This window comes from Malus domestica, chromosome 13 (genome assembly GCF_042453785.1).
Source record: "Malus domestica chromosome 13, GDT2T_hap1".
In the NCBI taxonomy this organism is placed as follows: domain Eukaryota; kingdom Viridiplantae; phylum Streptophyta; class Magnoliopsida; order Rosales; family Rosaceae; genus Malus; species Malus domestica.
The window spans coordinates 40,142,413-40,165,693 of NC_091673.1; the positions used below are offsets into that span (position 1 = coordinate 40,142,413).

At 38.3% G+C, this 23,281-nt stretch overlaps 1 pseudogene; it reads left to right on the forward strand.

Moving 5' to 3' along the window:
- The first annotated feature begins 15,106 nt into the window (after nucleotides 1-15,106).
- On the forward strand, nucleotides 15,107-22,539 carry LOC103423847 (probable xyloglucan galactosyltransferase GT14; annotated as a pseudogene).
- The last annotated feature ends 742 nt before the right edge of the window (nucleotides 22,540-23,281 follow it).

Genomic DNA, 23,281 nt, shown 5'->3' on the forward strand with positions numbered 1-23,281 from the left:
ATCAAGACAATTACGTAGGTCCTCAATAGAGAATGAGTTCACTGAACACGATCAACGAAGAGTTCTCATATTCATGTCACATGCGAACTCATGGTTGGGATAATGCAAAGTAGTCCTTTGACCTGAGGCATCATAGTTGTCTTGTGGTTAAGTCCTTGATCTTTGATTATGTCAAAGTCACTCCATGAGGAGGGTGCCCACAGCATAGTTGGGGTTAAGCCACTTAGCTATGGAGGCAAGTGAATGCGCAACAAGGGATCTCTAACCTTCAAACCGTTTGAGGGAGAATACTCTATGATATGGTTAAAAATCTCTGGCCAGAGTATGAATGAGATTTAGGAAAGTCGTTCCAAATCACATTCAAGGTAATCATATAAGCACATGAATTACATTGGATAGTAGACATGAATAAACTATCAAACCAAACAATGTGGTCAAGAGTATTGTATTAGAGAAATACCGTATTGCATTTGTAATCCTAAACTGAATAGGTTCTCCACCTCTTCTGATTAGCTTGGGTAACCATGATATGCTGCTAGGTGTCACTCATGGTTTGTGGAAGCCCTAAACGTGTATAATCACTAAAGGGAGAATTGAAAGTAAGTTTCAATTCACAATCGATTTTAAAGAGTTTTAATCGCCCACTGCCTCACTAAAAGGAACCTAATGGATCGTACACCGTGTAAGGTAGAGATTGAAGAAACAACGGAGATGAGTAAGAATAATTAAATGGTTTAATTATTTATGGCAAGGATTAATTAATATGTTAATTAATCAAACGAATAAGTTCGTTAAAGACCTCGGGATAGTTTTGGACCTTAAGGCCCAATGGACTTCGAACGTCAAGTCCATTGACTTAAGTTGTATGACAACTTAATGAATAATGATTCACAAAGGCCCAAATAGTCCAATGAATCCCTATGGCCGGCCATTTAGAGATGGAGTGGGTTTTAGACTTATTTACAAGTTTGCCACTCCAATGAATTGAGGTATAAATATGACTTTATAGCCTAAATTCATTAAGGGTTTCTTTTAGGAAATTGGAGAGAACACAAAGCTCTCCTTTCTCTCTAAAGAGGCCGGCACCCCCTTGGAGGGATTAGCTAGTAATCTTTCTCCTCCAAGGTCACTCATTTCTTCATCAATCTTACCTTGGTGTGGAGACTTAGAGGTTCTCTATTTTGAGAACTTGGAGAACCATTTCATCCATCCAAATCCATAGATCTAAGATGCAAGGAATGAAGACCCTCTCCTTGGGTGATTAGCCTTTGCTTATGCAAAGAGGAATCTACAAAGGTATAAATTTCTCAACTCACTTTGATTTGAGTTGAGTCTTGGTTCACCAATCTACTAGGCTTTGAATTTCATGGTTAATGTTTTGTTTTTGAATGCATGCAAGCATGATTCCGCCTTTTAATTGTTAAATGCATGCTATAGATGTTATTCAAATGAACATGTTTTCACAAAATCATCCCTTCACATTTGTACACTCTATTTTGACCAGGCATCGCTCTCTAACATGGGGAGCGAAGGAAGCCACAACAAGGAGAACGACACCCCCCTCGCACCTAATGTAAAGCAACGAAGGAAAGAACGAAAGAAGGTTGCTCTTCAGGCTAAAGTCGATGAGTTTGAGGCTCAAAACAACAAGATAGCAATAAAGAATGATATCTTCTAGGAAAACATGAGAAGCTCTTCGAGACGTTCCATGAAATTAGGCGTACTCAAACACGCGAGCTTGTTGTCCATGTGGACATCAACCATCATCTGGGTCCCCCCCCAACAAGGAGGGTCACCTTCCTTTGACATGGATATCCCTGATGAAGAGTGAGCTAATCATCAAAACATTGATCAACATGAGACTTCTCTCAACCCAGCTGCTTCGACCCGAAGCCGGAGAAATGGAGGAAGACACCTCCATGCAAAAAGGTTAGAAGGATCGAAAGCCGTTTATCGTGACTGCCGAGACTTCTTAAAGAAACGTCGAGATAATCCCCTCCACATAAGCTCGAAGATTAATGACCCAAGGGTTTCTGAAACACTCGATCCCCTCTCACGACCCAGGCCAGTTGCCCATCTAGGGAAAGAACGATAAGTCCTAGAGGAACATGAAGGTATAGGGGACTCGGAGGTATTCCGACAAACTCACCCTAGAAGTCAGTACAGTGAGTCCAAGAAAAAATCACACGCTATTGCTTAAACTTTCCTATTTCCAAGAGGCGATGGCAACTTACAGAAGAAAATTCCAGTGGTACATGACTCCACTCAGGACCTCTTTGTCCTACAGCTCCTTGAGGAAGTAAACAAGTTGAAGGCTGAACGTTAGGCCGAGATACCTGACTAGAAACAACCCAGGCCTGACCCTCTCACAATGAGGATCCTCGACACCCTCCTTCAAGCGAGGACAAAACAAAAGCTTGGTTTATAACTCTATACTGGAAGGGAGGACCTGATTGAACACATTAACCTCTTTGAGTCCACCATGGCATATCGGATACACACCGACGAAGAGCAATGTCTTCTCTTCCCTTCCATTCTCTCTGGCGGAGCTTTAAATTGGTATTGTCATCTTCCACCTAAGACAGTAGACACATTTGAGGAACTAAGAAAACTGTTTGTCTCTCAACACATCTTTCAAACCGATCACTTGCATTCTGCATATGACTTGTACATTATTCGCCAAAAGCCAGACGAGTCACTATGAGAGTATGCCGGTCGTTTCAGCCATGAGTATTCTCACTGCATTGAGGCAGATGACAAGACCACCCTCAAAGCCTTCACGGCAGGCCTACGTGATTGTTTCTTCAAGTACATGATCAATGCCAACACTTGGAAGACTTACTCTAAGGTGATGGCACAGGCTTACAACCACGCCTCAGCCGAAGTAAGGACATATCAAGGGAAACCCTCTACAGCCACCATTTATCATCAAGTAGGGAGTGGAAGCTAGATCCAACTGAATGAGAAGGCCTTAACATTCCAAACGGCAGTGGTGCCTCCCCCTGCCTTACTTAATACTTTACCAAGTCAACATACATATCAATCTCAGGGCAAAAGGAAAGATTTCTATCCTTATCAGTCTCATTTTACTAAAAGGAGTAAGGGACATTACCGATATAACCAAAGGTATCGCCACGATAATTCCCGCCTCTAGGCAGTCAACACAGTGGGTCAAGCACGTATAAGGACAGGCCCTACCCCAAGGTATAAGGCATACACACCTTTGAATGCCACATGCATGGCCATTTACCCCAGCATAGCACACCTGATACCGAAGCCAAAGCTGAAGCACCCGTATTACAAGCCCACGAAGAACACGGGCAAGTTTTGCTGCTACCACGAGCATAATGGCCATGACGGCAAAAAGTGTATCACCCTTTGTGATCATATTGAAGCTTTGGCACGTGAAGGAAAAATTGATCGATTCCTCCTTCACCCTCTAAGGGATAACCATAACCAACGCCAAGTGAATGTGATATATTCCATAAGTGGAGGCACACCCATATCTAAATCTTCCAACAAGGCCATGAAAAATAGTGAATGAGCTTTGAGGACTGGTCACCAAGTGTTTCACGTGGAAGACATCAAGGGAGGCAAGTATCAAAAGCCTAATTGGGATCCAATATGTTTCTACCCTGAGGAAGAAAGAGGTATCATCTACCTTCACAATGACCCACTGATCGTGGAAGCTCACATAGCCAACTTTGAAGTACGACGAATCCTAGTAGACACGGGGGCTTCAGTCAATATCATGTTTGCTGAAGCTTTCAGGGCACTTAATGTAGCTGAACACTTGCTCGATAAGCTGTAGGGAGCATACACTTACCTTTCACCATTGGTACAGGCCTTTACATAGCTACCACTACCACTAACTTCCTGGTGGTTGATTGCCCAATAGCATACAATGTCATCTTTGGACGCACATGCATCAATGATCGCAAGGCCATGGTATCCACACATATGTTGTTGATGAAATTTCCAACCCCCTATGGCAATGCTTACATCAGAGGAGATCAACTTAGTGCACGGTCATGTTACAACATTTCGGTCAAGCAACATCACTTGCCTGTGCCCAAAGAAACCCTTTCTATACATGACTAAGTCATAAAGACCAGCCCGGACGAAGCCAACTTAGATCTTCACGGTGGCAACAGTCAACCCAGATGATCCTCGAGATGACTCTTTCACCCAGCAAGCACAACCGGCTGAAGAGTTGGAGAAGGTCTCTATCTCAAAAGATTATCCAGATTGCATGGTGAAGATTGGCACCACCTTGTCACCACCCATTCTGCTGGCGTTGATCTTTTTTTCCAAGAGAACACGGAGGTCTTCGCTTGGTCATACGAGGACATGCAAAGCATCTCTCCCGATATCATTTGTCATCGCTTAAGTATTGACCCTAAGACCAAGCCAGTGAGATAGAAGCGAAGATCTTATGATGCTGAACGATATGAGGCAATGAAGGTAGAAGTTGAAAAACTCAAAGGCATAGGCTTAATTCGCGAAGTCAATTATCCAACGTGGGTAGCAAATGTTGTCCTTGTTAAGAAGAATCCGACCAAGGAAAGTCTCCTGCTCCAAAAGGTCTTATGGAGAATGTGTGTTGACTAAGATATAATCGACAAAGATTCACATCCTTTTTTGAGGACCCATATTGGTACGTTGCGGTGGTGCAACTTGGCACATGGAATGCACACCCAAATGCGTAAATACGAAAAATGTTGGGTTTGTACCCAGTAACCAACTACAACGTCGAATAGGTTGGGTGGCAATGTTGGAAATGTGCCCTAAAACCAATCATATGATGATACTTTACGGACATTTCACATGTTAAACTAATCTAGTTTAATATCAAGGGCAAAGATTATTGTTTTAAGCCGTCTCATATAAATGTTATATGCTTAAACGATAAGTCCAAGGAATATGTAATTAGGAGAATGTAATTTAAACAAGTTAGATTAATGAGACCATTCTCTTTCGTATACATATCCTAAACGTTCCTGATCATAGGATTGCCAATTGGGCATTGACAGTCCGTTAAGATCAATACATGCTATGTCTTCTCTTAGGAAGAGTGACTAGTCTCGAGTCATTGGTGTGATTGACACCAAGACAAGCATGTAGGTGCTCAATAGAGAATGAGTTCACTGAACATGATCAATGAAGAGTTCTCATATTCATGTCACATGAGAACTCATGGTTGGGATAATGCAAAGTAGTCCTTTGACCTGAGGCAACACAGTTGTCTTGTGGTTAGGTACTTGATCTTTGATTATGTCAAAGTCACCCCATCCGCGGGTGTCCACGGCATCGTCGGGGTTAAACCACTTAGCCATGGAGGCAAGTGAATGCGCAACAAGGGATCTCTAACATTCAAACTGTTTGGGGGAGAATACTCTATGATATGATTAAGAATCTCTGGCCAGAGTATGAATGAGATTTAGGAAGTCTTTCCAAATCACATTCAAGGTAATCATATAAGCACACGAATCACATTGGATAGTAGACATGAATAAACTATCAAACCAAACAATGTGGTCAAGAGTATTGTATTAGAGAAATACCGTATTGCATTTGTAATCCTAAACTGAATAGGTTCTCCACATCTACTGATTAGCTTGGGTAACCATGATATGCTGCTAGGTGTCACTCATGGTTTGTGGAAGCCCTAAACGTGTATAATCACTAAAGGGAGAATTGAAAGTAAGTTTCAATTCATAATCGATTTGAAATGGTTTTAATCGCCCACTACCTCGCTAAAAGGAACCTAATGGATCGTACACCGTGTAAGGTGGAGATTGAAGAAACAATGGAGATGAGTAAGAATAATTAAATGGTTTAATTATTTATGGCAAGGATTAATTAATATGTTAATTAATCAAACGAATAAGTTCGTTAAAGATCTCGTGATAGTTTTGGACCTTAAGGCCCAATGGGCTTCGAACGTCAAGCCCATTGACTTAAGTTGTATGACAACTTAATGAATAATGATTCACAAAGGCCCAATTAGCCCAATAATACCCTAAGGCCGGCCATTTAGAGATGGAGTGAGTTTTGGACTTATTTACAAGTTTGCCACTCCAATGAAATAAGGTATAAATATGACTTTATAGCCAAAATTCATTTAGGGTTTTCTTTTGGGGAAATGATGAGAACATAATCTCTCCTTTCTCTCTAAAGTGGCCAGCCTCCTTGGAGGGTTTAGCTAGCAATCCTACTACTCCAAGGTCACTCATTTCTTCTCCAATCTAACCTTGGTGAAGAGACTTAGAGGTTCTCAATTTTGGGAACTTGGAGAACCATTTCATCCATCCAAATCCATAGATCTAAGATGCAAGGAATGAAGGCCCTCTCTTTGGGTGATTAGCCTTTGCTTATGCAAAGAGGAATCTACAAAGGTATAATTTCTCAACTAACAAATATTGTTTTAAGTTGAGTCAAGGTTCACCAATCTACTAGGCTTTGAATTTCATGGTTAATGTTTTGTTTTTAAGTGCATACAAGCATGATTCCGCCTTTTAATTGTTAATTGCATGCTATAGATGTTGCTTAAATGAACACGTTTTTCACATAATTTCCTTCAAGTGGTATCAGAGCCTAGGTCTAGTAGTTGGTGAATCCTTTTGGGTTTTGTAGTTCATAGTTTTGATTTAAATGTTGTAATATGTTACAAGCTTTATTCTTGTTTCTTTGAATGTAAATTTTGTTGGAAAATTTGCCATCTCAAATGTTGTAGATGTAGTTCATATGAGCATGAATATTGGAGCTAAAATTTGGTGCCATGTTTTTGGGAAAATTCGGCCAAATCCAAAGGGTGGATTTTTGGGTTCATGTTTGACTTGTTAAAAGTGTTTTTAAGTAACTTTTGGAACCCCTATGTACCCTAGTTTGGTTATATGTTATTTCCCTTAAGTTTGAGTGGTTTTGGGATGTCATTGGGTGAAAAATGTTCATGGAAATTTTTTGAGTTTTTCATGAGTGTTCTTCATTGTTCTTGACATTTTTGCCAAGAACAAAAAGTTTGGTGTTTTGATTCAAAGTTTTGATTTATTTCATAAAGTTTATGTTTTATGTTTTTCATATGTTTAAATGTATTAGATATTTGTTTAGAAAGGTGATGGAATTATTGGTGGGTGTGTAAGGATTAATTCCCTTTCACACACACCACTTGCACCACTTGCATGCTTTATGTCAAACTTGCCAATCAACACACACATCACTCCTTTCACCTCTCCAAAACCGGCCACTCCCTCAATGGGAGTACTTTTGGGGCTTTTATGCAATTACATAAAGTTTTGATACTTTTGTGTATTTGCACTTTGGCCCAAAAGTTTACGTTTTTACGTTTAGGTCCAAAAACGCTAAAGGACAAATTGTTTTGCTCCTTTAATGAAGTTTTTGTATTTGTTGAAATTTTTGGGTTCTAGTTGTAATTACATGAAGTAGTGGACTTTTGTGTTTTTACAAAGTGACCCCAAAAGTTTATGTTTTGCAATATAGCCCAAAAAGTTGTGGTAATTGCATTTTGGCCCAAATTAGGTTGAGAACAAAATTGTTTTTCGATTTGGATCGTGGGCCCGTTCCGAACCGGCCCATTTTAAATGAGTCGGATTAGGTCTGGTTCCAAATCTTATAATTTTAATTCTCGGCTCAGCCCGTCACATTGCATGTCCGGACCCTCCAAATTTGGGCCCAGCCTGGCCCATGCTCACCCTTATCTAGAACTACCACGTGGTTCAAAAAATGAATGGTGAAGATTGAAATGAAGAAATTGAACAATTGACTCTAAGAAATCAAAAAGTGAATATCATTTAAAAATGATTTTTTATTTTTTATTTTAGCTAAAATGGTCCCTGAGATTGGCATAATGCATTTTATTTACTTTCCCTTATCCAAAACTACTGCGTGGTTTAGAAAATGAATGGTGAAGATTGACTCTAACAATTTGAACAATTGAATCTAAGAAATCAAAAAGTGAATATTATTTAAAAGGGATTTTTTTTAGCTAAAATGGTCTTTGAGATTGGCATATAACTCATTACTTTGATCCTTGAAATTTAAAATCGATAGAAGTGGTCTTTGAGATTGTCTATCATCAATGATTTTGGTCATTCAGAAAAAATCTCCGTTAAATAGTGGCTTCTTCAATGTTTGTCAAATCAATCATTCCACTTGAACTAGTGGCTTCTTCAATTTAACAAATATTTTTCACAGAATGACCCAAATAATTGACAGTAGACTATTTCAAAGACCACTACCATCGTTTTAAATCTCAGAGATCGAAATAAAGAGTTATGACAATCTTAAAGACCATTTTAACTAAAATACCTTTAAAAAGTACTATTACTTAGACCACCCAAAAAAACCTGTAATTCTCATTCCATTATGAACAATAGTCTACTACTCAAAGATGAGTAAGAACTCATACTCAAAATTTCTCATAATTGTTCATTGTCAATTTATAGAACTTCATGTTTATAATCAAAACCGTTCATATTATAAATCACCCTATAAAGATCGCGTTTGTAGAAAGTCAATTAAAACTAAGGTTGTTTGGTCATCAAACTATTTGAAAACAAATGAACGAAATTGATAAAAGCATTACAAACTGTCTATGTATTTTGTCACACCCCAAAAAGGGGCACATAACAATGCCACGCTCTATTAGTAACGCAATACTATAGTGTTAAAATCCAACACTATAGCACTACATTCCTAATAGAATGTAAAGCTATTTCAGGGGAATAAAATAATTTATTTTTAAGCAGTACGGAAGCGGAAATCATTTTGGTAAAACGAAGAATAAAAGGGCAACTGAATTTGGATAAAAATTTTACATAGAAAAAGAACTTCACGATCTACAACAAAACCAAAGAGTTTGAGGTAATTATCATACTAAACCAACTCTTTAGTACGATTTGAAAATGCAAAATGTTGAGTTTGGCTACAAAGATTCCTTCAAGATGGTAAGGGAATCAAGCATATGTGCAAACTAAAAACCTATGGAAAGTCAATGATCGACTAAGAAGTTGACAAGTAACAAACAACGTTTGTCCCAACTTTAGTTCATATTGTCTATTTATAGGTGCATCGGTCCTATAATAAAGTGGGGGTGAGCATCATAAACGATCATCGCTCCATCTCAGGGAATCCACCCTAGCTAGGTTTGAAAATAGTATACGACACTATATATATTATAGGAAAATGATTGATGCACAACAAAAGTTTTGTTTGTTTTGAAAATAAATTGTATGCTGATGAGGATTTTTACCACATGCAAAAATAGGGATAAAAGAATATTGTTTTGTTTGTTTTAATTAAAAACAATTAAATAAATTGGGAAAGTAAAGAAAACAAAAGAAAATAGTTTTGAAAATAAATTTGAGCACTAGGGTTCAGCCGTCAACTTAACAATCCTACGTAATTCTCTAAATTAATTATGACTTACACATGCATATTTGAAGGTAGGTTTTCCTAAAGTATGCCCTACTTGGAACCTCCAACATAGAACGTATATCTAACATGCAACCTGTCTGTGGTGTCCAGATTGAATGTGAACATGCAAGACTCATTAAGTTTTGTGAAAACCTTTTGAAAACCATATAACCCTTAAGACATGTCGTCCATCCTAAGAAGTTACATATATTAACCACAAGAAGCCAGCGCCAATTTCAGGGATAGCCCTCCGCCAAAATTGCATCAAATTACTTTTCTAAATATCATAATGGTGGCCAATCATCAAGACAATTAGATAGTTTAAACCGGTGATTAATAATTCAAAACCCGCATGCATAATCATAAGCAAATTGAACAGAAACTACATATTCTTACTAAGACTCGTGGCCACGCCCTAGCAAATGAAACTAGTTACTAACAACCATAAAACAAAATATTATTAAAAACGTGGATAGAAAACACCTTGAAAATAAACTTGAATCATCAAAAGCTCTCTAAAGCCAAAATGCATGCGTTCTCCCCCACTTCTCCCTAATGGCTAAAAAGCCATATTTATACTACTACAAAATAAAATCCTTACTAGAAAACATCTTAGAATAAAACTCGGAAACATAATAAAATAATAAAACAGAAAATAAAAGGTTTCCTATTTGAACTAAAATTCGGAGTTCTCAGACAATTAGTCTTTTGACCGACTAAATCAACTCCAATTTGGTCCCAAAAGGTCTCTTTTGAAAGCTGAAGACGTCCTCTACATATCCTCAGAAGGAATATTCCTTAACATATGCCATCTTGATCTTCAAAATACCCAAAACGTTCAGAAATGTCAATTTGGGAAAGCTGCGTGCTGGGCCTTCATTTCTTTGCCACGGTCAAACGGCTATGTAGAAAAATCTGTAATTTTGATACAATCACCTTGAAACACTCACGAACATCCTCCAATTGGAATCACTCCAAAATTCATCTGTTTGATCGGTTGTTGCTCTAGAGGAATCGAATGTCCTACATTGAAAATACATAACAAAGTATCAAAATTCTACCAAAATAACTAATAAACTATAACTAAGATTAGGGTAAAATATATAGTATAATATCGACTCATCAAATACCCCCAAACTTAGCATTTTGCTTGTCCTCAAGCAAAACAAAACTAGAAAACAAAAATAAAAACTAACAAACTAGAAACTTAACTAAACTTGACTAAGACAATTTTCACTTTAAGTCGCAAGCCATAGAAAACGTTAAAAATTAGAACATATTTTCAAAACTTCCAACTAATCCCACCCCAAAGTCCAAGCCATGTTAGTTCCCTTAAGCTTTTGATGATTCAAGAGTTAGAACATACTTTCATTTTTTTTTTCAGTAACAGTAGTGGCCGTGCAATGTCAGTTTCCTTAAGCCTTTGATCCAACCCATGTAGTGAGCTTTAGGTCAATGACTCCCAAACCACTAAAAGGCACTAGGTATAGAACACCCCTAAGGACTTATTAACTCGAGCTACAAAGGCTACAAAACCAACTAACCACCCTGCCCCATGCCAAAACTCTACCGTTTGACACGAGAATCACTACTGATCAGACAGGACTGGCCCGGTTACTAAGCAAAGTCTCGAGTGTCACAGCCCGTCCCGTGATTCTTTTTATCGAGGTTGTGAAATGACAAAATTATCCTTGACGGGTGCCAAGGTAGGTCTGTGACATATTATTGAACAATGCATTTTCCCTAAGTTTTGAAAAGTTTGAATTTTGATTAAAGGTTGTATCTGTTTTGTGTGGTTAGGGAAAGAAGTTGAACTTATTTTGGGATGGACCACACACACGCACACACGGGATACCCTCACCCCGTGCCCTCTCTCTCTCTCCTCCTTCTCTATCACTCTCACTCTCTCCCTCTCGAAACTGTACGGACCGACCCAAAAACTCTTGAAACTTCATGGATCGAAGTGGAGATTAGCACCATTGTGTTCGTGAGTGCCCTACGAACTCAAAGGTTCCATTTTCAGGTAAGAAACCCTTCGTTTTCACGTTGAAAATTCAAGGTCTGAATTGGGTACCATTCATGAACTTTGTAATGGTTAGTTTTTAGGACAATCCAAGCTCATAGTGAGCTCTAGGAAGTTCCCACGAAGCTCGGGGATGTTCATTTGGAAGTTTTGGACGTCGGGAAACCCTAGTTCGAAGGTGGCCGGTTTTGGTGAAGTTTCCCGACGTGATTTTCGAAGGTTTTGAGACTCCAAAGAGGTATAGTCTTCTTCCCCTCGTGATTTAGGACATTTTGGTGAAAATTTCATGGAAAATGGTTGAGAAATGACAGAGAACAAGGAGATTGAAAAATCTCCAGTTTCTGGCGACCGGAAAAACCAGTCTGGCGACTGGAGGAAGAAGATGACGCGCGTGGGGCGCGTGGGTCCGTGCCCCTCCCGGCGCGTGGGGGCGCGTGCAGCCTCAAATTTTTTTTCTAAAAATATGTCGACGTCCGTGACGTCGAGTAGGTCACTATGGTATATTCATATACCCAAATTGAGCACTGTATGAGAAGTTATTACGAATTGTCGATTATGTGCTTTAATTAACGTTTTTATAGTTGTTTCGCATATAGGTGATACCTATCCCGCGGACGAGCGCATCCAGGGACGTCACGGGGGTTACGACCCTTCGACTTACCAGTGAGTGGGCAGTATTTTATGTATTTACCTATATACTATTGATTTTTCCCAGAAATTGAATTTAAATGAAAGTATGTTTTTAAAATGCCATGCATGCATATTGTGAATTATATGAATTAGTAATTGATGCATATATATGTGAAATGGTGTTGTGGACGCACAGGTGAGTTTTATGTTATTCATATGGTTTATTGATGATGTGAATTGCGTTGAGAGCTCATAACCTGCACCCCTGGTGTTAGTGCTTATATTATTCACCCGCACCGCACGCTCACCTTGGATCCAAGTAGGTGCATGTCGCACAGACCATGAGAGGGTTCCGACATGCTAGTCATGCAGATCACTAAAGGTGGTTCCGAATGGTAGGTGACCTTAGATTATGTGCACAGATGACTGATGAGAGAAGCACTAGATCGTATTATTACACCATTCTAGTCGTACAGACTACTTCAGGTAGTTCCGACTTATGTGCAGAGTAGTGCCGTACAGGTCACCGTGGTGACTCCGGTTGGTTTGGATATTGAGCTATGGAATTAACCGTACAGGACCAACTGCAGGGTCTCCGGTTGATTCATTATGTCACCTGTTATATTGATGCATTCTTAATCTGTTATTGACATTTATGGCATGGCATATTTTCTGGGTTTTGATAAAGAATTGTGATTTGAGATATACAAAGATTATATGCATATTATGTTATTTTCTGGGACAGTATACAGGTTTTACAGTGAGGGGTTAGAAATGTTTTAGTTAGCAGCGTTGGTGGCCCACGATGATTCCCACGGCGTACTGACAAACTACATAAATGTAGGACTCACCTGCGGGTGTTGTAATTTAGTTATGGTCTTACTTGACTGCACCTAGTACTTATGCTCTGAATTTGTGTGTTTCACAGTTAAACTTACTCTAGCACGTTACTTGGTTATTATTGCTAGTATTTGGTTTTTGTTTATTTGTATTTCTCTTATCTATTGCTTCCACCTCTCACTTTTGGTTACGTCACGCCCACGTGACGGCCAGCACGCCTTGATTCTAGGATCGGGGTGTGTCATCGGGTGGAACAATTATTACTTTATAACAATAACTAACTTTACTTTACTTAGAACAAAAAATAAAATACACTTAGATGAAAAGTAAGTGTTTCAATCTCACTCCCCACAAACCATGTTGGTGTGAAATGTGCAAATTTTCAAATTATAACTCATGAATTAGTGTCTAAACAATGATAAATAGAAAAAACTCCAATATGGGATTAACCTTCACCATGTCCATTTGTTCTAACGTTTAAAATTAAGTATGGATATTAACTTCAAAAGAATGAAAATTTTATTTGACTCAAAAAGTAAAAATCTAAAATTTCTTATTTTCCACTCCCAAACTTAAATCACACATTGTCCTCAAGGTGTGAAAAATAAATGAAATCAAAGAAACAACCCTTAAAACAAAAAATTAAATACTAAACCGAAACCTAACTAAACCTAAAAATAATTAAAAGATAGTAAAGACAAACAAAAAAACAAAATGAAAAGTGACAAAATAAATAAAGAAAGAAAGAAAAGAAAAGAAGGCAACTAGGTTGAAAATGTGGACCTAGCATTGGACATGGGGCCTGATGCAAGGAAACATGGAGCAAGAGTGGCAGCCATTGAAACCAAAAGACACTAGGCCTTGAAAATATCCATGCACCCATTTGAAAACCTGCCCCCGTGATTGCAGACACCACAAACAGAAGTCACACGCCTGGCACACGTGCAATGCACATGGGTGATTGAAACCCTAAGGGTGCGTTTGTTGCACCAGACTATCTCGGACTGGACTAGCTTCAGGACTAAGTTGGATTGGCTTAGACTATACTAAATTGGATTGATTTAGTGAAGTATTTGGTGCAGTGGCGGACTAAAAAGTAAGACTCTAATATTATATTATTTAATATATATCTATAATATTTTATTATTAACTTAATATATATTTATTAATATTATATTATTAATTTATCTTTTTCTTATTTTCTAGAATCATCCGGGAATCATCTTTCTCTCCATCTAACTTCTCATTTTTTTTCTCCACCGTCGCTCTCCCCTCTCCATCTATCCTCTAATATTTTCCTCCCTCTATGTATCCAAGTTTCTTGGCTCCTTTTCTCCCTCTGTTTCACAGACGATTCGAATTAAAATCATAAAAAATGGAGATATGCCTTCCCCCAAAAAACCCCGCACTCTCAAGCTTAGCATCGCCAATTCCATGGCAGCCATGGTGAGTTTTCCTATTCAGCTTCCTCTCTTTCTTCCCTTTGTTTTTCCATTCAAATCCCTCTCTCTCTTCCCTTTGCCTTTTTTCATGTCCAACTCCCTGAGTGGTAATTAGATTATGGGTGGTCACCAGATTCTAAGATTTTAGGTCGTGGGGGGCTGCGGTCATTGAAGAAGGCTGCTTGAGACGGATTTGGAGAGAAGAAGGCAGTGACATCTAGTCCTAGCTAATACCATGCTTTTGGTTAGGATTAGCTAACAACAGCTAATGAGGCCCAGAGTCGAGGCGAGTCTGAGCTAGCGTCAGTAAAGCTAATCCTTTGCTTTGCCAAACACTGGACTACACTGGCTGTTAGTCCAGTTCAGTCTAGTGAGAGCTAAGGATGTCAAACAAACACACCCTAAAGCTCCACTAGAAAAATGAAAACACACCCCATTGCCATAATTTCTTATGGCTGAGAACCATCTCTAGCCCAGAGCCAAACGAATGTCTTCCCTTCTCCAGACTTTTCTCTCTAGCCTTCTCTTCTACAAAAATGAGAAGTCTCTCTCACTTTCCCACTCGTCAACAACACAGTAAAAAGGTTCATGGAGTGCATCGCACCTACAAACGGACATGTAGGCCTCATTTTCATCCCATCCAAGAGCTTAAAGGTACAAAGAGAAAACTCCCCAAACTTCTTTGTTTTAGTTTCGATTGTGCATTTCAGTAAAATAAACCAAAACTAACAAATGCATGTGGTCTTTCTCTGCACAGGAAAACTCGAGTAACAAAGAGAAATCAAGCACCGATTTGTGGCAGAACAGTTGGCAGAGTCCAGGATTTTCAGATCCAAAAGGAAGGTAAATAGCGGACGACCCCCAAACTTATTTCGTTGTTTCTTGATCCAAATCTGTGAAAGGTAGTCCTGGATCTGTGTATAATGCGATGCATCAGTATAATGTCCTTTGGAATTATCTCTGTCTTCATGTATCGTGTATGACTAAGTTTATTTTGCATGTTTCCTAATTATGAATGCCGAGGAAAATCTGCGCAAAACTTGATCTGCAATATATGGACCCTTATGCACACTTGGAACCCCGATTGTAGAATCATGCATGTATTATAGGCTTTCATATGGTCATGTTTATTGGTGAATGAATGATGAATGTATGAATCCACACGTGGTTGAGATTAGACCGAATCAATTCTGAATGCAGCCTACAATCACAAATTAAAAACCTAATTGGATAAGTAAAGAAAAATAACTAGAATTAAAGATTGCAATTTTTTTTTTAATTTTCTGATTTTTTATTTTTTTGTGATTTTTGTAATTTGGAATAAGAGCAATAAATTAAAAAAAACGAAACAAAAAGAAAAGAGTTCGAAAAACTTGGTTGCCTCCCAATTAGCACTTTAGTTAACGTCTATAGCTAGACGTAGAGGAATGAATTGATGATCACGTCACTTGTTCTCTTAGAGTCAACGACTCCTTAGCAGCATCATAGGGTATTAGTAGGTAAGGAGTGACTTGATGTTTATTGACTGAGTATTTAAATGTTGTGGTTGCGTCCTTAATGTATGCTCTTTTATGTGAATGAATTCTTATAATCAAAGAGGCCCCTTCAAGCGAGGCTTGCATCTCCGTTGAACTGACTTAAACCTTGTATTTAACACCCATAATTTATGCACTAGTCAAATTTCTTGATGAAGAATAGGGCTGCCATTAAACTTTTTCTTCATTTCCACGTAGAACTTATCCTTATGGTAGGACTCATCTTGAATTTCTTTGAGTTTTATTGGTTGCACAGGTGCACTGTCTGTTACAGCAGCAAAAATTATTTTATCTTTATCTATTTGCCCTGTATCAAAATTTGGTAGATTTGTCAAGTGTTGGTCATGTGTTGGATCACATTTTGAATTTGTATGAATAAGCCCTTCAAACATGTCAGTTTCAATGACATCATGCAGCTTTGTTGGTGGCTTTGCAACCTCGGGATATTAAATGTGTGGCATATAGATTTGGGTAGCAAGGGGTTCTGTGGAAATTTCAAGATTAGCATTTTCCTCCATTGGGCGAGAGTCAATGCCTGGTGGCTCCTCAATTTTAGTGTCTTCCTGTATGTAGTCATAACTCTCTACACATTGCGGTGTTTGAATTACACACCATTCCTTTGAATCTTGTGGGCTATCAATTTGTTGACAAGGAAACTCGTCTTCCTCGTGTTCGTCCCATTGATGCATGAGCTGCCCAACTTGTTGCACTAGAGTATCTAATGAAGGCTAGGTATCCTGAATCTCACAGTGGTTGCTTTCAAAGGATTTAGCCATGTTTTCGATTGCAATATCTCAATCAGCTTTTGTTGGCACAATAGGTTGTCCAAAAAGCTGATGACTAGGTTCCCACATAGGATTTTGATGCTTTGGCCATGATGGATTATAAAAATTTGAGTAGGGATCGCACCTAGGCCTTTGAAGATTGTTCCTTATATTAATATGGTGCTGCACAAACTCTGGAAAATACTACCTTCGAGGACAATACATAATATCATGGGTATTCAAATTGCAAAGAGCACAAACTGTAGGTGCTCCTTGTGAGGAACCAAACAAATCCATTGTTGCAATGCTCTCAAAATCAATATAAAATAAAATCAAAATCAAGTAAATAAAAAGATATATACAAAAATAATTAACTAAGAGCTGATAAACACAAATTATTTGAAGCAATCCCTGGCAACGGCACCAATTTCTTGATAGAAATTTTTACCACCTGCAAAAGTGAGGATAAAAACACTTAAAAATACTTGCAAGAGTATAAGGTTGTGTAGTATAGCAGCTCAAACAAGGTCGTTCTCCACATAGATTGAATGAATAATTTATGTTAAAATTAAATCTTAATTAATTATTTGAAAATAAAGTTTGGAAGAGGTTGATTTTATGACCAAAAATATTAAAAACAAATTTAATTAAAATAGTTTTGAAAATAAATTTGAGCACTAGGGTTCCGCCGTCATCTTAACAATCCTACGTAGTTCTTTCAATTACTTATGACTTACACACACATATTTGAAAGTTAGGTTTTTCTAAAGTATGCCCTACTTGGAACCTCCAACATATAACGTATATCTAACATGCAACTCGTCCGTAGTGTTCAAATCGAATATGAACATGCAAGACTCATTAAGTTTTGTGAAAACCTTTTGAAAAACCATATAACCCTTAAGACGTGTCCATCCTAAGAAGTTACACATTAACCATAAGAAGCCAAAGCCAATTCAAGGGACAGACCTCCGCCAAAATTGCATCAAATTATTTTTCTAAATATCCAAATGATGGCCAATCATCAAGACAATTAGATAGTTTAAACCAGTGATTAATAATTCAAAACCCGTATGCATAATATTATAAGCAAATTGAAAAGAAACTACATATTCTTACTAAGGCTTGTAGACTCGCCCCAATAAACGAAACTAGTTACTAACAACCATAAAACAAAATATTATTAAAAACATGGATAGAAAACACCTTGAAAATAAACTTGAATTGTCAAAAGCTCTCTAAAGCCAAATGCGTGTGTTCTCCCCCTCTTCTCCCTAATGGCTAAAAAGCCTTATTTACATTACTTCAAAATAAAACCCTTACTAGAAGAGGTCTTAAAATAATACTAGGAAACATAATAAAATAATAAAACAGAAAATAAATGGTTTTCTATTTGAACTAAAATTCGGAGTTCTCAGAAAATTAGTCTTATGACCGACCAAATCAACTTTGATTTGGTTCCAAAATGTCTCTTTTGAAGCTAAAGATGTCCCCTACATATCCTCAGAAGGAATATCCCTTAAAATATGCCTTCTTGACCTTCAAAATACTCACAATGTCCATAAACGTTTATCTAGGAAAGCTGCGCGCTGGACCTTCATTTCTTTGCCACGGTCAAACGGCTCTGCAGAAAAATCTAGAATTTTGATACAATAATCTTGAAAGACTCACAAACATCCTCCAATTGGAACTACTCCAAAATTTATCCGTTTGTTCGCTTTTTGCTCTAGAAGAATTCGAATGTCCTTAGTTCAACAATTACAATATGTCACTATATGTTCATATATAATTACTAAACTTTATTCCCATGACAACAACCATATCCAATAGGGACCTTCACTTAACCAAAATAAAAATTATGTATTTGAACTTTTTATTATTTCAAATAGGTCCCCAAAATTTTGATAATTGCACTTTGGCCCCTGAACTTCTGGTAATTTACAAAATTACCCTAAAACTAAAACTATTTTCACAATTCAATCCTTGGTATGAAACCAGCAGCTTTGAGGTTTGTTTTCCTAGAAATTCAACATATCTTTCAAGCCAAAGCACAATCATCAATAGTACAACTCATTTCTTCCATACAAACGTCCTTTAAAGACCAAATTTGATGAATTTCGAGTCAAACATAAAATTTCTCTAAATCTCATCCATATGAAAGTGGTACAAAATCCCAGAAATCTGATCATATGTAAATCTTTACCTTAATGTCTCATAAATCATTGTCCAGTCATCAAATAGGCATCAAAGCCCTTGATTTCAAAGCTAAAACGATGATCCACGTCACTATTGCAATAGCTAAGCTCCATGTACTTGAGCAAGCTCCTTGATCACTCATAATGCCATGTATTTCTTCCACTCTATTTTTTTTTTCTAATCTCTCTCTCTAACATATACACACACGTATACACAAACCATGCATGCATACATGCATGGCTTCTCAGTAGCCAACATATGTTTCGAAAAGTAGTGAATGAAAGAATGAAATGCAACCCTGCATTTATAGTAGAATTAGGCGGTGTCAAACTTGCTTCCAGCTGGATGGTTTGCAACCAAAGATGACTAAGGCATTGTATGTACTAGGTGTCAATTGCATAGCTAATATGCATGACACGTCCAATTCCATAACCTTGCAAAAATCAGCACAATAGAGTGTTTACTAATCACCCATTTCTTTGGGTCCAATAATCACTTCCCATGTGGCTAAATTGTCGCTAACCGGTTAGACCAGCCCTTTGTTGTCTATCTCGAGTAGCAGTCATGTGGCAAGCTACTTATTGGTTGCCACATGTCACTTACTCATTGGTCCAATATGTAAATCACCTGAAAAATTCATCTTAGTTCTAAAAGGTAATCCGAAAAATGCTACGAACTCTTAATGACGTCCACTATCTTCTCAATAAATAAGCACAACATATTTTTTTTTTCAAATATTTATCTTCTTCAATAATAAATTCTCGGGATCTTACATATTTGCTACAAAAGATTGACCAAACGACATTAGTTTTAATTTATTTTTTGCAAAGATGATCTTTATAATGTGATTTATAGTATGAATGGTTCTGATCATAAGTACAAAGCTCTGTAATTAAAACACTAAGAGTTTTGAGTATAAATTCTTACTTATCTTTGAGTAATCTGGTTCTTCCACCATTCATTTGTCATCATCCAACCAACAATAACAACTTGGAAATGATGTTGTCTAAAGTTAATTTTGTTTTACACCAACGACAACGCTGGCCCTATCAATACGCATCACATTATTAATGCAATGCAATGGGGGCCTTTCTTTTAATTACTTTCCATTTTTTTATCTCTCTCTCTCTCTCTCTCGAGCTATGAGTGACTGCAGGTTTTTGTCCTTAGCAGCAAACACCCATGGAGAAGTTACCGACGGTAAAGTGCTCTCAAGAACTCTGGTTTGGCCTTCTCATCTCCTTAGCTTTGTGCATTGTTTTTCTTTCCTTTGATTACTCTACTTTCAGTTGAATATTAGAGTGCGCATACCACAATGAATGAACAAACGGATTACAAAACTAGAAATATTATTGATATCAAATAGAGAATGCTGAAACGGCTACAAAACCCTAAGAGACTACATTGTGAATAGCTTGACCAAATGAATAACAAAGCACCCTATTTATAATAAACTAACCCTAATCCCTAACAAAATCTAATTCTAACGCGCTAAGCCCAACCAAACATTCAAATAAACCAAAATACTAATATTTTCCAACACCCCTCGTCAAACTCATGGCGGTACATGACATGAGTTTGCCAACAAGCAGATGTGGATGCAAGCCTCCAAATTCCGATGCCGATGCCGATGCCGATACCGATGCCAATACCAATACTGATGCCAATGCCAATACCAATGCCAATAACAATGCCGATACCAATGCCGATCTCAATTTCCGAACAAACAAACAAAAAATCCAACCAAATTTTTTTTTTCCTTTGCCCGCATGGGCCTCAAACAAGCAACCAATTATTTCTTGTCTCTTCCTTTTTTTTTTTTTTTTTTTTACTCCCCTTTTTTTCCTTTGCAGCAATACAGACTTGCGGATACTCCTCCAGGTTGCGGCTTTCAAAGGTGCAGAAGCAGAGTCATGGGACAAAAAACGAATGAACAATTTTTTTCTTCTTGCAAACAATTAATACCAACTAACAATCTGAACATGAACGACAACGGAAATGAGCAAACAGATACCAACCCGAAGCAGATCAAATTCCGAAGGATCAAACCTTCTCTGATACCAAGTTGAATATCAGAGTGCGCATACCATAATGAATGAACAAACGGATTACAAAACTAGAAATATTATTGATATCAAACAGAGAATGCCGAAATGACTACAAGACCCTAAGAGACTACATTGTGAATAGCTTGACCTAATGAATAACAAAGCACCATATTTATAATAAATTAACCCTAATCCCTAACAAAACCGAATTCTAACGGACTAAGCCTATAAAACAAAAAATTCAAATAAACCAAAATACTAATATTTTCCAATACTTTCTCTAGTCTCAATCTTTTGCTCAACAAACAAGTCAACCCAATTGGGGTTTCGAACAACTCTGTCACAGATTCATCATGCTTTGGTCGTTACGTTTATATGCACGACGATCTTCCTGAAATATTTAACTCCGACTTGGTAAAAAACTGTAAATTTCTCACCAGGGGAACTGACAAGCCAAATTTATGCATCTACTTTGAGAATTATGGTTTGGGTCCCGAAATCGAAAACTCGGAAGGGGTTTTGTCTAACAAGAGTTGGTTTTCCACGAACCAGTTCTTGCTGGAGTTCATATTCCACAACGAGATAAAGCACTATAAGTGTCTGACGAAAGTCTCCAGTCAGGCTTCGGCGGTTTATGTCCCGTTTTATGCCGGTCTTGATGCGAGCCTCCATCTGTGGGATTCTAATTTCACGGTTAGAGACGCTTCGGCGAAACAACTTGTTAGTTGGCTGGCAAGAAAACCCGAGTGGGCGAAAATGTGGGGGAGGGACCATTTCTTGGTTGCCGGGAGAATTTCTTGGGACTTCAGGAGGCAGACAGATGATGTTTCAGATTGGAGTAGTAAGCTCAGGTAGTTGCCTGTGTCTTTGAACATGACTATGTTGTCGGTCGAAGGAAGCTCTTGGAACAATGACATTGCTATACCTTATTCGACAAATTTTCATCCCGCGGAGGATGTTGATTTGGTTCAATGGCAGAGCAGAATGAGGAAACTAGAAAGGCCTTACTTGTTCACCTTTGCTGGGGCACCGAGGCCTGACCAGCAGAGTTCAATTCGAGGGAAGATTATTGATCTGTGCGTAGCTTCGAGTAGATGCAAGTTGATAGATTGCAGTTTGGGTGGTAACATAGATTGTGACAACCCGTCGAGTGTTACGAGGGTGTTTCAGAGCTCGGTTTATTGCTTGCAGCCTGGAGGGGATTCATACACCAGGAGATCAACTTTTGATTCTATTCTGGCAGGTTGTATTCCGGTTTTCTTTCACCCTGGTGCTGCTTATTCCCAATATTTGTGGAATTTGCCAAAGAATCATAGCAGCTACTCCGTGTATATTCCGGTGAGGGTTGCGGATGATATGCCAAGAAGCATTGAGGAAATCTTACTTGGAATTTCAAAGGAGAAAGAATTGGCCATTAGAGAGGAGGTTATAAGGCTAATACCAAATCTGATATATGTGGATCCGAGGTCTAGATTAGAGACTGAGGACGCATTCGATTTAGCCATCAAGGGAATTCTTGAGAGGATTGAGGATGTAAGGAAGGCGATTAGGGAAGGGAATGATCTGAGTATTGGTTTCGCAGATGAGGATAGCTACAAGTACACGTTTCATAAAAAACAAGAATAAACTTGATTGGATTGTTCCTTCTGTTTGAAAAACAAAATAAGATAGAAGAGGAAGCAGTGCCAGTTCTTGCTTTCCAGGTCATTACTGCAGCTGCAAAATGATTATCAAAGTGTTTAGGCCTAAAATAATAGTTTGGGCCGAGTATAGAATCGTTCTCGGCCCGGAAGGCCTTGCGACAAGGGTGCTATGAATCGTTCAGTACGTGGGCCTCCAAACCTAGGTCGGCTACGTCATGACGTAGGACAAGTCAAATCCTGGTGCAATAAGGAGTTTCGGCAGGATTAATAACCCGAAATCGAATCCGGATCAATAAAGGACTAGGTTCACAGTCATAATGAAAGTAGGATTGGTCGAGTCAGTGTTTGACCAGGAGAAGAAGTCCTAGTCCGAATAGAGTTTTAACTCGACCTTGGGGGATCCGTTGCTATAAATAGAAGAGGTTATGCATCATTTAAGCTCTCCAATTCAACACACAAAACTGCCCTGCGCAAACTCTCTCAACAACTTTGAGATTTTTTATTTTCTCTTTTCGCTGACACATCTTCCGTTAGCATCAACAGCACTGTGAAAGCAACCGGTGATATCTTAAGTCGGCATAGATAGCTCTATCACCGTAGAATCAGCCGGGCTCGCAGCATCTTCCGTTGGCATCAACAACATTGCGGCGAGGACGGTTGATTACCTATCCAAGTCTCGGTCGAGAAGGATTTCTAAATCCTTATTGGTCGAGGTCATCTCATCC